The sequence below is a fragment of the Acanthopagrus latus genome, chromosome 17 (assembly GCF_904848185.1).
Source record: "Acanthopagrus latus isolate v.2019 chromosome 17, fAcaLat1.1, whole genome shotgun sequence".
NCBI lineage: Eukaryota > Metazoa > Chordata > Actinopteri > Spariformes > Sparidae > Acanthopagrus > Acanthopagrus latus.
Genome location: NC_051055.1, coordinates 4,467,021 through 4,479,421, shown reverse-complemented (window position 1 = coordinate 4,479,421; position 12,401 = coordinate 4,467,021). Strand labels below are relative to the sequence as shown.

General features: G+C 39.7%; 1 protein-coding gene and 1 long non-coding RNA gene across 5 annotated transcripts in view; both read right to left on the bottom strand.

Annotated features, from left to right (window-relative positions):
- The window catches only part of tsnare1 (T-SNARE Domain Containing 1), a 190,938-nt gene that overhangs the window by 67,773 nt on the left and 110,764 nt on the right, over positions 1-12,401 (bottom strand). The gene's annotated exons all lie outside the window — the stretch shown is intronic.
- On the bottom strand, positions 8,498-9,526 carry LOC119006841. The gene is made up of 3 exons (XR_005070900.1): positions 9,244-9,526; positions 8,763-8,943; positions 8,498-8,601 (listed from the first exon to the last, which is right to left on the bottom strand). It is a non-coding gene; the product is annotated as an uncharacterized LOC119006841 (long non-coding RNA).

The following is a 12,401-nucleotide window of genomic DNA, read 5'->3' as shown; positions in this document are numbered from 1 at the left end:
TTAAATCAAAAAAGAAAAACAAAACATTATGTAATCAATCATCTGGTCCACTAACTGTGATTGCAAATGTTATTATCCCAGTGCCACAGCTTTAAACAGCAGTTTGTATCTGGTTTTACGCTATTTACTTAAGCCTGGCTCATAGCTGCTCAATTAGCTTTTCATAGTCCAGACCAACTCCGCTGTGAAGAAAATAAGATGATGCCACTGTAACGTTGCAAAATACGGGATGTTTTATCTCTTATGTTGCGGAAAACACAAGACACAGCTCTTCAGTTACTGAGCTTATCAACACAATTTATATTTGACTTCAGTAATAATAGCATGCACTTTTCTGTGACTGCTGCAATACGCCAGTATCTCTCACACAGCAGGAGAGAACCAGGAACCATCTTTAAAGGGGAGGTTTGGCTGTAGTTGCATGTTTGTCACCCCTATCCTGGCGTCAGTGCAGCTGTCGCAAATACAACTGGATCGCTTTCCCTTTTCCTGAGAGTAGCAGCCACCAACAACACAGGATAAAACGCGAGTTTATGAAATCATTTTGTTTATAATAGTGATGTGAAAGCAGACAGAAATGATGCCAGGCTGCCAGCCTGACTGGATTGGCTGTCTCCATTTTGCTATGAGATTCTGTGTCTGGTGGAAGACAAAATAACACAGTGAGAGCAAAGTTTATATGGAGGCTATGATGTCATTACACTGTGTAATGACATTTACTGCATTACTTCATAACAAAAAAAAAAAAAAAAAAAGCAGTTTAAGTAGAGTGGAAAAACTGGATAAATTGTGAAAAAAAAAGTAGACAATCCTTCTAGATAATTTTTGTGTGTAGTTAAAATTCAAAAGAAATGAAATTATGCTGGAAATGATGTTGCTGAACGTTACTACTCCGCATGCCTCTATTTCTTATTTATTCATGTTCAGATTTTTTGCTTGTGCAGAGACAGATCATATGTACTATTATGTGGCAGTGAGCAGTGTATTAGTCCAAACTGCAACTGGACATTATTACATTGGCTGTATCTGTGGCTTTTTAACTCCTTCTCTCTCTTTTATGTGTCAAAGAAGATCCTCTCGCTCATAAACATGGATCCTTGATGATTACACAGGACATGGCCTCCTTTCCCACAGCTGAAGAGCAGATGGAATACATCTGATAACATTGTAGCTTTTGAAAAAATACTATGTCCCATATTTGCTATGACTGAAAAAAAGAAAACAAAAAAACAAAAACAACCTGTGGTTGGTCTACTTTTTCTTCTCACCACAAACAAAACCACAGCACAATTTGCTTGGAAACTTGCTGAGAACCACCTTCCTAGGCTGTTCGATTAACAGCTTCACTTCACCTAAATAAGCCAAACCTAATAAAAAAAAATGCACCAGAGCTTGTTTGAGCTGCACCAAACAGGTCAGCTGTGAAAGCACTCTAAGAGGTCTGTTGATAGTCTTCCATAAGACACCAAAGCTCTTGCCCTTTTGATGACACAGGAGCATAACTAAGTGACATGAGCAGAAGTGGTAACCATTGTAAGAGCTGGCTGAATTCTCTAAATGTGCCATTTACTATTTTCTAGCCTTCAAGACAGGGAAACATGACAGTCCTGTTATGATAAGAAAGGAAACCTTGCCAACCTCACAAAACATCTACAGCATAGATACCCTTCAAAGCTATATACATATCTTCTACCCCATTACATCTCAGTGGCAAATATTACACTTTTATCTCACTACATTTATTTGAAGCTTAAGTTAGTTTAGTTAGTGTGAGCCCTACTGATCACTGTACATTACTTTATTTTTATATTTCATGTCAATAATCTAAAGTTGTAGCTAGGTTATATTGTTATAGGTTAGGTCACCTAGCTGTATATACAGCTCTCAAAAATAGTTCATCCTTTACCTGCTGCAGCCATAAAGTTATAAACACAGTCATGGATCAATAGATATAATTCAAGAACATACTCTCTCTCTCTCTCTCTCTCTCTCTCTCTCTCTCTCTCTCTCTCTCTCTCTCTCTCTATATATATATATATATATATATATATATATATATATATATATATATATATATATATATATATATATATATATTCCATTCTGAAATGGATCATATGTTTATTCAGTCATGAGAGTTAAGACGGTGTGTTTATTGAGTGTGTTTAAGCAGATGAACTCAATCAATGATTAACTTTCTATTCTGATTAAATGTCTCTCTCTAACACGCCCCGCCCCTATAAAGAGGTTAGCCTTTCAAAAAAATAACATTTTCATGTGAAAAAAAACAGAAAAACAAAACAAAACAAAACAAAAAATGTCTGCTCTCAGACAGCTGATGGTGTGGTCCAACAGTAATATAACAGCAAGAGAAATTAACCCTAACCCACATTTCTATAACTGCTATAACAAACAAGAAAAAAACAGCTCTTCCACTATGGTTGTCCCAGTACCTATGCAGATAAAGCCAGTGGCTCGGATGAGTGCTGCACACCCAGTTTTTTCCTTCCTGTTTAATCATTTTTTCCACCCATATTACTTTCACTTTCTGCAGAACACACAGAAAAAAAGCTGAAGCATAATATTGATGACCTCATGATTAAGTAGTCTAATAATCATTAAATATGCTCTGACACGCTCTCACACACGTCAGATACTGTATGACAATGATACAGTAAGAACAGCAAATTTCAGATGAATTCCTCAGCTTCCATCATCACTGCCCCTCCTGATTAATAGAATAACCACTGCAACTGATTTCCACACGTGGTGCTTAGGGGCGTCATCGTGGGGGATCTCATTCCACAAACTCCTCAAGGTCTGAGCATGGACCTACCACGGCCTGATTAGGGCCCCCTCACAGAGGAACAGGACGTTTTAAGAGGCTTCATCTGTTGCTAAACTTAAAGGGTATAAATAACTTCTTCTCAAACCATTTTGGAATCTCGGGCTTCTGGATACTTGGATAATGCCAGATGAGCTATATGGAGCCAACATATGATTTTTTTGTTTGTTTTTTACATTCTTAAATCAAGTCCCCAGTTACATGAGTTGTTTTGGAAAATGCTGCAGTGCTGTTTTACTGTGATGCCCTGGACTGTGAAACTTCAACAGAGTTCATTTTAAGGTGACCTTTTCCTTAAAACAACCCCAAAAATGTCAATTAGAATGAAAATCAATCTCCACCAAGGCCCAACACTCCACTTTAAAAAAAAAAATCAAGCTTTAATGAATATCAAAATATATATTCAAATCCGCTAGATCTGTTTGTTTTTTTTTTTCTTTTTATAAGAATGCAACTCTGCTCATGCATACCAGTCTCCAGATTATCCAGATTATAACCTGAGAAATTCATGAAAATATTGATTGTGCTGTATTTCACATTATTAAAGAAAGTGCGAAAAAAATCTTGGATCCTGCCCTTTATCGAGAACTGATAAAGGGGTCTATTATGGGACAAGACTCATCCTCCATCCAGGTTTCATGGAAAAAATGTCTAAAAGTTTTTGTGTAATCCTGCTGACAAACAAACCCACCAACCATATTATCATTGGCAGAGTCAGTGGTAAATTCCACTGTGCACACAAGCACAGTGGAAGTGATTGAGCTAATCAAAAAGAGCTGTACACTTTCTGTGTCAAGTTGGACTTGTTAACAAATTATGACAAAAATCATCTTAAAAAAACAGCTAATTTGGGATTAATATTCAACCCTAGCAACAAGGGAAAATGTTCAGCATACCAGGCGGTTTTCTCATTGTACGCAAATCTGGCTGAATAGTCTTACAAATTCTCCCTGACATCGTTCCTTCAGCACATCATGTTTGTCTTTAAAGTTAAAGAAAATGACAAGGAAAAAAAAAAAAATAAAAACGACATTATTTTTGAGTGATTCACTCTGAATCTGCGGCAGCTCTGGGGGACAGACCTGACATCACCTCCCTGTGAGGGAGGCATGCAAAGGCTGACCTCTCCGTGCAGAGATCAATAAGGTGTCACACTGTTGTTGCAATCCACAAATTGTTCTGATGGTGGCCAATGAGTCAGACACACACCTCTGCTGGTTGTCTGCTTTCAGTCCCGTGGCTGCTGTTATTGTGTGTGACTGATGAAAAGAACATACTCGAAAAAAAAAAAAGAAAAAAAAAAAAAGGAACGCTCCAAAAGGTCTGTGTATTTTCATGAGGCTGAAATATCAGACTACAATTCAGGCATCTGTTCCATCTGACACTGATGCCACTGCAATTAAACTTGAGGCCAAGATAAAAAAAACAAACAAACAAAAAATAACATTACAAACACAAGTCTGCTGGCAACATCTGACTGACACCCCAGTCACCAGTGTTGCATGTCTCAGATTCCTCTTGTCATACAGATCTATCTTATACTGGCTGATATGAACATGTGTGGGAAATACTGCAGCTTGATCTGAAGCTTTGCAACCTGCACATTGTCTGATTGAGGATTTGTGATAAAAAAAGTCACTCCTCCTCTTAATGCTCATATTACCTAAGGATTGTTCTCTTCATCCACATAGACATCAGTTGTACAATCAATCAGCACCCCATGAGTGATTACTTTATACTCTGTGTCTTGAAAACTATACCCTTCTCTTCTGTCATTCAGTCTTATAGTGCAGAGTTTGATGAGATGAATGGCTGTGTGTGGAGGTCTCCACTTGTGCCTGTAGAGGGAAGTGTGGCACAGCAGAGCTCCCTTATCAGCCTCCTAAAGGTGAGCTGGCCTCAGTAATAAGAGCTGATTAAGTATGCAAGTCAGCCGCGAGGAGAAAACGCTGATAGAAAGCATGACCCCAGAAGAGGCGTCTGGGAGATTTAAGGCATTCCGCACCTCGTTCACTCAGAGAAGTTACTTGGGACTGTGAAGTGTTGTCTCTCCTCTTAGGTTGCTTCTTATGGTCAAATGAGAGCGAAGAAATCATAGCGAGACCTTGTGGAGTCTCTCACCACATTCTCAAAGCAAACTGACTCCTCCTTTGGACTCTAAATGTGATCTGACTATGATCAAACTACAGTGAGCACTCTGCACCATGCACTGTCTGTTCATGTGACCACATTCATTCACATGAAATGGAGGCGACAGGAGTTGTGTGACTCAAATTCATGACAGGTTTATCTCTGACCCTGTTTCTGGCCTAAAGATTCTAATGAGATTTTTTTTTTTTTCTCTCTCTGCAGTTAAGTGTAAGCTATTATGTGTCAATCAAACATGAGCATTAGTGATGCCACAGCTGATTATCTGTTAATATGTTGTTTATTTATTTGATTAACTGATCAGTTGTTTGGTCTATAGGATGTCAGAAAATGGTAACAAATGTTGATCAGTCTTGCCTAAAGCCCAAGATGACATCCACAAATGTCTTGCTTTGTCACAAACCAAAATATATTAAGTTTACTATCATAGAAAAATAAACAAACCAGAAAATATTCATACGTAAGTAGCTAGAATCAAATTATTTTGTCTTGTTTGTCTTAAAAATGACTCAATAATCAAAATAAAAAGATAGCAATTATTAAGTAAATATAATATAATAATAAATAAATATTTTATTTGTTGATTAACAATAGATTCATTCACAATATTACAACTCTGTAGTTGACAAACTCTTAATGAATTGTGCACATACAGACACAGACTGTACTGCCTTCAAATGAAAGTCAATAGCACTGACTGATGCATACCAAAATAATGTATACGCCTGCATTAGAAACAATACGGTCAGTAAACTAGATATGAGCAGGACCACTCAGCCACTGGAATAAAAATGTCTGCAAAACATGGACTCATTCAGATTAGTCCAAAATGTAGCTAGCTGGCTAAAGTAGCAGACTACTGCCATATGAGACATGTTTACATGTGACATGACCGTTTACATGCATATTAACATTTACACGTACTGCGGATCTAATCCGTAAGGCAGTTTGTACACATGCACTGCTACCCTGGGCTGTTTGGACATTAGCCAGAGGAGCTGCATGTGAGAGCTGACTTATTTTTGTGTGCTACATGCATGAAAGGCCAAGTCTACTGGTCGGAGGTCATGGGAAGATTGTATATATTTGTGTAATATAATATGCATTGTAGTTGTAAGCTGATGTCGTTAGATGGTATTTGTGTGACTTTCATTCAGCATTCATACAGCATTTGAACTAGATGTTTAGCAAATGTGCTCCTTCTCAGGCACACAGTTCAAAAAGTAATGGCATCATTTCATTAGCTGCACCAGGAAAATGACATTTTTTAAAAACACATAACAATCCCCATAAATAATAATCACTTGCCACCCATCACATAAGCTTCCCATCACCCAACTAAACTCCAGACTTCTGTTTTACATAGTAACAGTCCTGTGCTGTCTTTGAAAGAATCAGTAGCATATTTATGTAAAAATAAACACATTGAGATGTTACTTTATATCCTGTAAACACATTTAGTTCTCCCTGAGGTTGTCCTGAGGAGCTTCAGATGGTTACCACCCCATAGAGAGTGACCAATCTGTCATGGGGTGGCAAGTGCTGTGTGCTGTTGGCCAGTTTTGGTTACTGGTCTTACTCTAGCTAGGAATTGTCTTAAGCTGCTCCACTCCCCGGATTCTCTTCTTCTTCATCAACTGGCCATCGACTCATTGCCCTCTGCACGCTGTGTTGTGTTGAATACATACTTTACAGTCTTTGAGGACCCAGCGAATTTGGCCGAGAGTTGATGCTTTTCCAATTCCTTACATGTGGCTAGGGTGCCTACATGGCCTAACGATGCATGTACTAATGAAGAAGCTTGTTTCTGCTGGATCCCAGATATCTACCCCATCCTCCCTCAGCATAACACTGCATGGGAACCTCTGGGTTGCTCCTGATGCTTCAGGTTCCTCAACCTTCTCCTCAGCTGAATCAGAGACCGCTGATCCCACTATAATGGGTGGCTGATTCTTTTCAGCCATGTCATCTCTTTTGTCGTCTTGAGTTGTTTTGCCTCTCAAAGCGCATAGCTCCTGTGTTTTTTTTGACTCTCAATAGCTACCCCACCCATTTTCTGCGGGTTTCTGTTGGTCTGGTGAATCAGCTCACTCTGGCTGGTCACCCGGAGACCCTCCTTGTTTTAGCGGATCTCTCCTCACTGGCGTTGGGCAGATGTCCTCTCTGCTGCATGGGTCATCTCTCATGAACAGTGGCTTGCTCTCGCTTGTGTTATTTTGGGCGCAGTGATTCCTGCCGCCACTCCCACATTGGGCGCCAATTGTTAGATCCTGAGTATACCCCTGTCCAGGAGGTACTGGACCAGCTTCCCATAATAGAGGGTTAGGTCCCCGAATCTACAGCCGTCGGTGGGCTACAGAAACCTTTAAGTACCTTTAAGATATTTTACACACTTATTACCTACTTTTTAAGGCCATCAAAGAAACATAAAATCAATGTCCATAACTTTTTACTTTTACTACAGTAGAGGGTTTATTACAAAGGTTTTGCAATAGCAAAGCATACAGGCTCAATAACTATTACTTATTATCAATAATACCTATTGATAAAAATCACAATTCAGTAAATAAAAGTTTAATCTAAAAGAACTGAGGCTGGTTAAAATACTTAGATGTAGGAGAGATTGACAGAGTCAGGCCATTAAGCTCTATAAGCCTTCCCTTCCCTCTGAAAGTGGAAGTCCTTGAGGCCATTCACGTCCCGGCCCAGGTCCCCAAATTTCCTATGATAAGCCGCTCACATACTCCATCTTGTAGGTTAATCCAAGGTATGAGAGTGGTGGAAAAAACATTGTGTCCTCTGTTGCTGCATTTGTTATACCCTCTCAGCTGGCCATCTATTGCTTACGAGGGCAATTTTGCTTGCTTCCTTATGAGGCCATGCGACTGCTTCAGGTAGCACAACGATGTACTGGTCAACTGTTGTTACTCTTTTTCTTCACAAAGTCATTTTGAAATCTCAGCCTTTACCCCACTTCAGCTTGTATATCACTTGTTTGATTAATCTCTTCATTTGATTCTGTAACTTTTCCTCATTTTTAAAACTTCATTATAACTTCATTCTTGTGAATTGTTATTATGATGTAACAGAGTCACTGCATAAAATGCAACCAAAGTTGTGGTGTCATAATACACTGAAAGTAATTTCAAGGTCCTTGAAAAACTGTACCGTCAGATGAGTAACCATCTTTTCTACAGGACAATCACTGCCAAAAGAGTAGAGGATTGAGACAGCACCAACATCAGCAGCCTAACCTGTTGGTGAACACCGATCTGTGTTTATAGTCAGTAATAAAAACCCTGGAAGTCCTTCCTGTATATAGTTGTTTATAATAACTGTACTATATATTGTCTAAATGATAAAAGGTATACTATTTTTGTAGTGTTATTCATTTACATGTGTTAGAGTCTTACCTAATTCAGTTGTTAGTATTAGTGCATCATGCAATGTGTAAGAACTGTCATTTGTTGATTGTGCGGTGGAAGTGTAAAGAAAAGGCATTTATCATTTTCAAGACTTTATTCAAACAGCTTAGAGGTAATGCATAACAAGAGGTAAATACAAAACAACAAATACATAGGTGTTGCGCAAAGTCCTTGAATTCTGGCCTGGAAAGAAACAGATGAGCAACATGATTAGATATTTTTATGGAACAGAGTTCGACTGTCCTCAGCATACTGTGAACATATACACTTCCAATGGTCAATCCTTTAAACATTCCTGGACAAAAAAAAAAAAGCACCAGTAATGTTTTGTTTTGGATGCTGACCTGCTCTTGTGCAGTCCTTTGAGCTAAGAGATCTTCTACTCGATCTATGAACATCCTCTCCTTGACCTGTCACCCTCCCATGTCCACGCCCTTTGCCTCTGTTTCCTCTCTGATGTGATGATGTGCTGAGCTCTGGTGTGCCCTTGTCATCAAACTCAACAATGCTGTCATTGTGGAAGCTCTAACATGCAAAACATATTATCAGTCCAATATAATATTCACTTTACTCCATGAATCACTGAGGGAAACAAAAAAAATGAAACATGTAGCAGGCACACTACCAATCTTGATATTTTAGCTTTGCCCTATCTAACGTTACCATAGCCAGCTACTGTTAGCTAACTAGCATAAGTTACAACATCAGAATGCACTTTCAAAACAATGTCTGAAGGCTAACTAAGCTAGCTTGACAGCTATCAGTGCTAGTAATAGCTATATTTGTTGTTTAGGATCAATGTGATTATATTGGGTGTTTACTTACAGGCAATGAGGTTCCTACTTGTTGTTTTATGCTGTGATGAAAACGATTCACTGATGGTCTTCTTCTTCTTGGCGCTCATGATGGCTCGGACTCTGTTGGTGGTATTCGGCAGTTGTCAGACAGTGCGTGTTCATGGATTTGGGGGAGTGGCTTTGGAGAGAGTGAGGGCGCGGGGTTTACTGGATGGATACTTCAGTCCTGGGCTTGACAGTTTTTCAAACTTACCAACCCGAGCTAAAGCGCCATTTAATAGCAGTCGGGTTGGTGAAAACTGTCTTATACTGTCTTATGTGGCTCTCGATGAATATCATATTATAACCCTATTATATTGCATTGTGTTTCCCCATTCAGCTAATAAACCCTATTATGTAAAACAAAATAGTGTTAAGATATAATCTGGTTTTGACTTATATTATCAGGCAGTAAAATGCTAGACTAATCAGACTTTTGTTCCACACTGATGTAGTGTAACAGGTTATAGCTGTAGAAAAGTTTGTCACATTGTGCAAGTGCTGAGCAAACAAACGTCACCAGTAGAACATGTGCTGCGTTGTGTTTCAGTGGGTAAGTCCCTTTGTATCTCAGGTGTGGACTGGTTTAGAGAGCACATCAACCGACTCTGTCACGTCAGTTGTGATTTGACGGTGTTCGGTGACGTATCTGCTCTCCACGGGCACATTAGTCATCATTTGCTGTCAGCGCTTGTCATTTCAAGTCCCTTTTGTTCCTGCCGGCAAATCCATAGCCTGTGAGCGAGGAAACAATTTCTTCACTCTGTGTCGAGCAGCTCAGCACAACTCTGTGCTCCCAATCAACCCTGAATATAGATTAGTCTGCAGCCTTAGATGAACTCAAGTTGAAGAAAAGCAACATTTTTCATGTAAAAATCCAGACATCTTATCGGCTTGAATTAAAGAGTGGGAAAATACTTACACTAGATGTTGTATATATACACATGAGCACACTCTACTTGGATAGTTACTGAAAGGAAATCTTTTCAAAACAGGGAGGTTTTGAGTCAAAACAAAAAAGTCATGGCCTCCAACAACAAGTGAGCAGCAAGGGCTCCACATCCTGAAAAAGATGGATTTCTTCATCATCTCTACCCGTCAACTACATAAGCACCTGTTTGGGTAGTGCTGGGCGGACATTCGGAGATGTCAAGATGAGCAACTGGAAAGCAGCTGAGATCTGGGAGATGCTAGCGTCTCCTTGGTCTCTGTAGCTGTCAGCTTGTTGTTGTAGTGGCAAGCTGTGATTGCTACTTTCAAATTAAAAGCCCATGCTAGGAACCCAGTTCTAAACTCCTATGGAGTGCAATGTAAAGCTCTTATTTTGAAGATAAATTCGACTTGCTTCCTTTTAGCGGTCTGTTGCTTGCTGCAGCTAACGTGAGCCGCTTCGCTGCACGCTTCCTTTAATAGTGGGGATTTAACATTGGCGTGTGTTTGACTAAGGAGGTGAGAATATGGGCCAAGTGTCGCCACATTACTTCCGATGCATATGTTGTACGTCACTGTTGATGCAAAACTTTGTGCTTCACGTCACATCACATGTTTTTGGGAAAGAAGGAATATTAAACCTCCCTTTTAGATAGACAGGGTGGCAGAGTGCTGCCTTTACCTTGCAGCAAATGTGCCTCCTTTTCTATCTAAAAGGGGCTAGTAATTCCTCTCTCAACCTGATTATGCATGAAAATAAAAAATAAAAAAATACCGTCATATACATTTTTGGTCATACCTCCCATCACTACATTTGGGCCTGCCATGTAGCTTTTATTTCTAGGCATTGCATGCTATTGGTGCTATGAAATCCCTCCTGTATAACACATTTTAGAGTTACCTCAACTCACCTGCACCTTAAGCACTTCCTTCTAGTTCCCTATGTGGTGTTTATATGCTTTGCTGAGAGGACAGAGACCTGCTGGCTTTGCTCTTTAATTAAAAGAGAGACATCAAAACATGACTTGTTAACATGTTTCAGTAGAAGTACACAAACGTAATTAATCTTCTGTACTGCAGGTGCTGGATAATCACTCTGCATGCTGAGGCACAGAGAGACCTCTACCCTCTATTTGTCTGGCCATGTTCGGAATACATTGTCAAATTACAGACGTTTTCTTCTATCTGATTTAACTTGAAATATAGAATTCCAACAAGTACAACTCACTAACACCATGCAGGCACTAGCTTTGGCTCCACAACAGCCAGAACATTTCAGATTTAACAGGGATGGTGGAAGTTTATTGCCACGAAAAAAAGAGATGAAGAGATCTAATGAATAGATGATTTTCACCGATGGCAGCATTCAGGTAGCATCACAGAGCAAGACTTAGATGTAAATTTTATGAGATCAATTAATTGTGAAGAAAAACGAGGGGCAATTTAAACTCAAGCAGGTTATCAAAAGACCACAAGCCCCAAAAAACTCAAACACGAAAGTGTTTAGTGTCAGAAAGGACTCAGTAGCGAGTAGCCCCACCATTCTTGTTGATAACTTCAAAATTCAATTTGTTTAGGCATGCTTGATGCAGGTTTTTCCAGGAGGCTGGTGGGAACGTTGCTCCATGTGGTGAAGCTTCACGACGGCATCCACAGTCTGGAACTGACATCTGTTTTCGTAAACTTCCCTTGCCATTCATACCCAAACGTTCTCAATGGCATTTAGATCAAGAGGTCCATATAGCCAGCTGCCATTTGATGCCCTATCTTGATGCACAAAGCACCCCAGATCATGATGGAGCCTCCTTCACTGTGCCACATAGAAAACATCTACAGTTGGCGCTCCTTGTCATGCCAGTAATGTTGGAAGCCATCAGGGCCATCAAAGTCAATTTTTTCTCTTCAGAGAATAAAACTTTCCTCAGCGTTTCAGTGTCCCTTGTTTGGTGCTTCCTTGCAAAGTCCAAACAGGCAAGTTTGTGGTGTGGCAAGAGACGTGGTCTTTGCAGACCTTCTCTTGCAGATGCCGTCTTATGGTTATTGGGCTGCAGTCAACATCAGTAAGGGCTGTAATTTGGGTCGAGGATGGGCCTGTGTCTTCACGGACAGCCCAAAGGTGAAATTATTTTTGGCCTACCACTTGACATTTTTGTCCCTTGTCCCTCAGGATTCTTTAAGAAATTCAAAATGACTGTCTAACTCCTCCTGTTTCTTGCA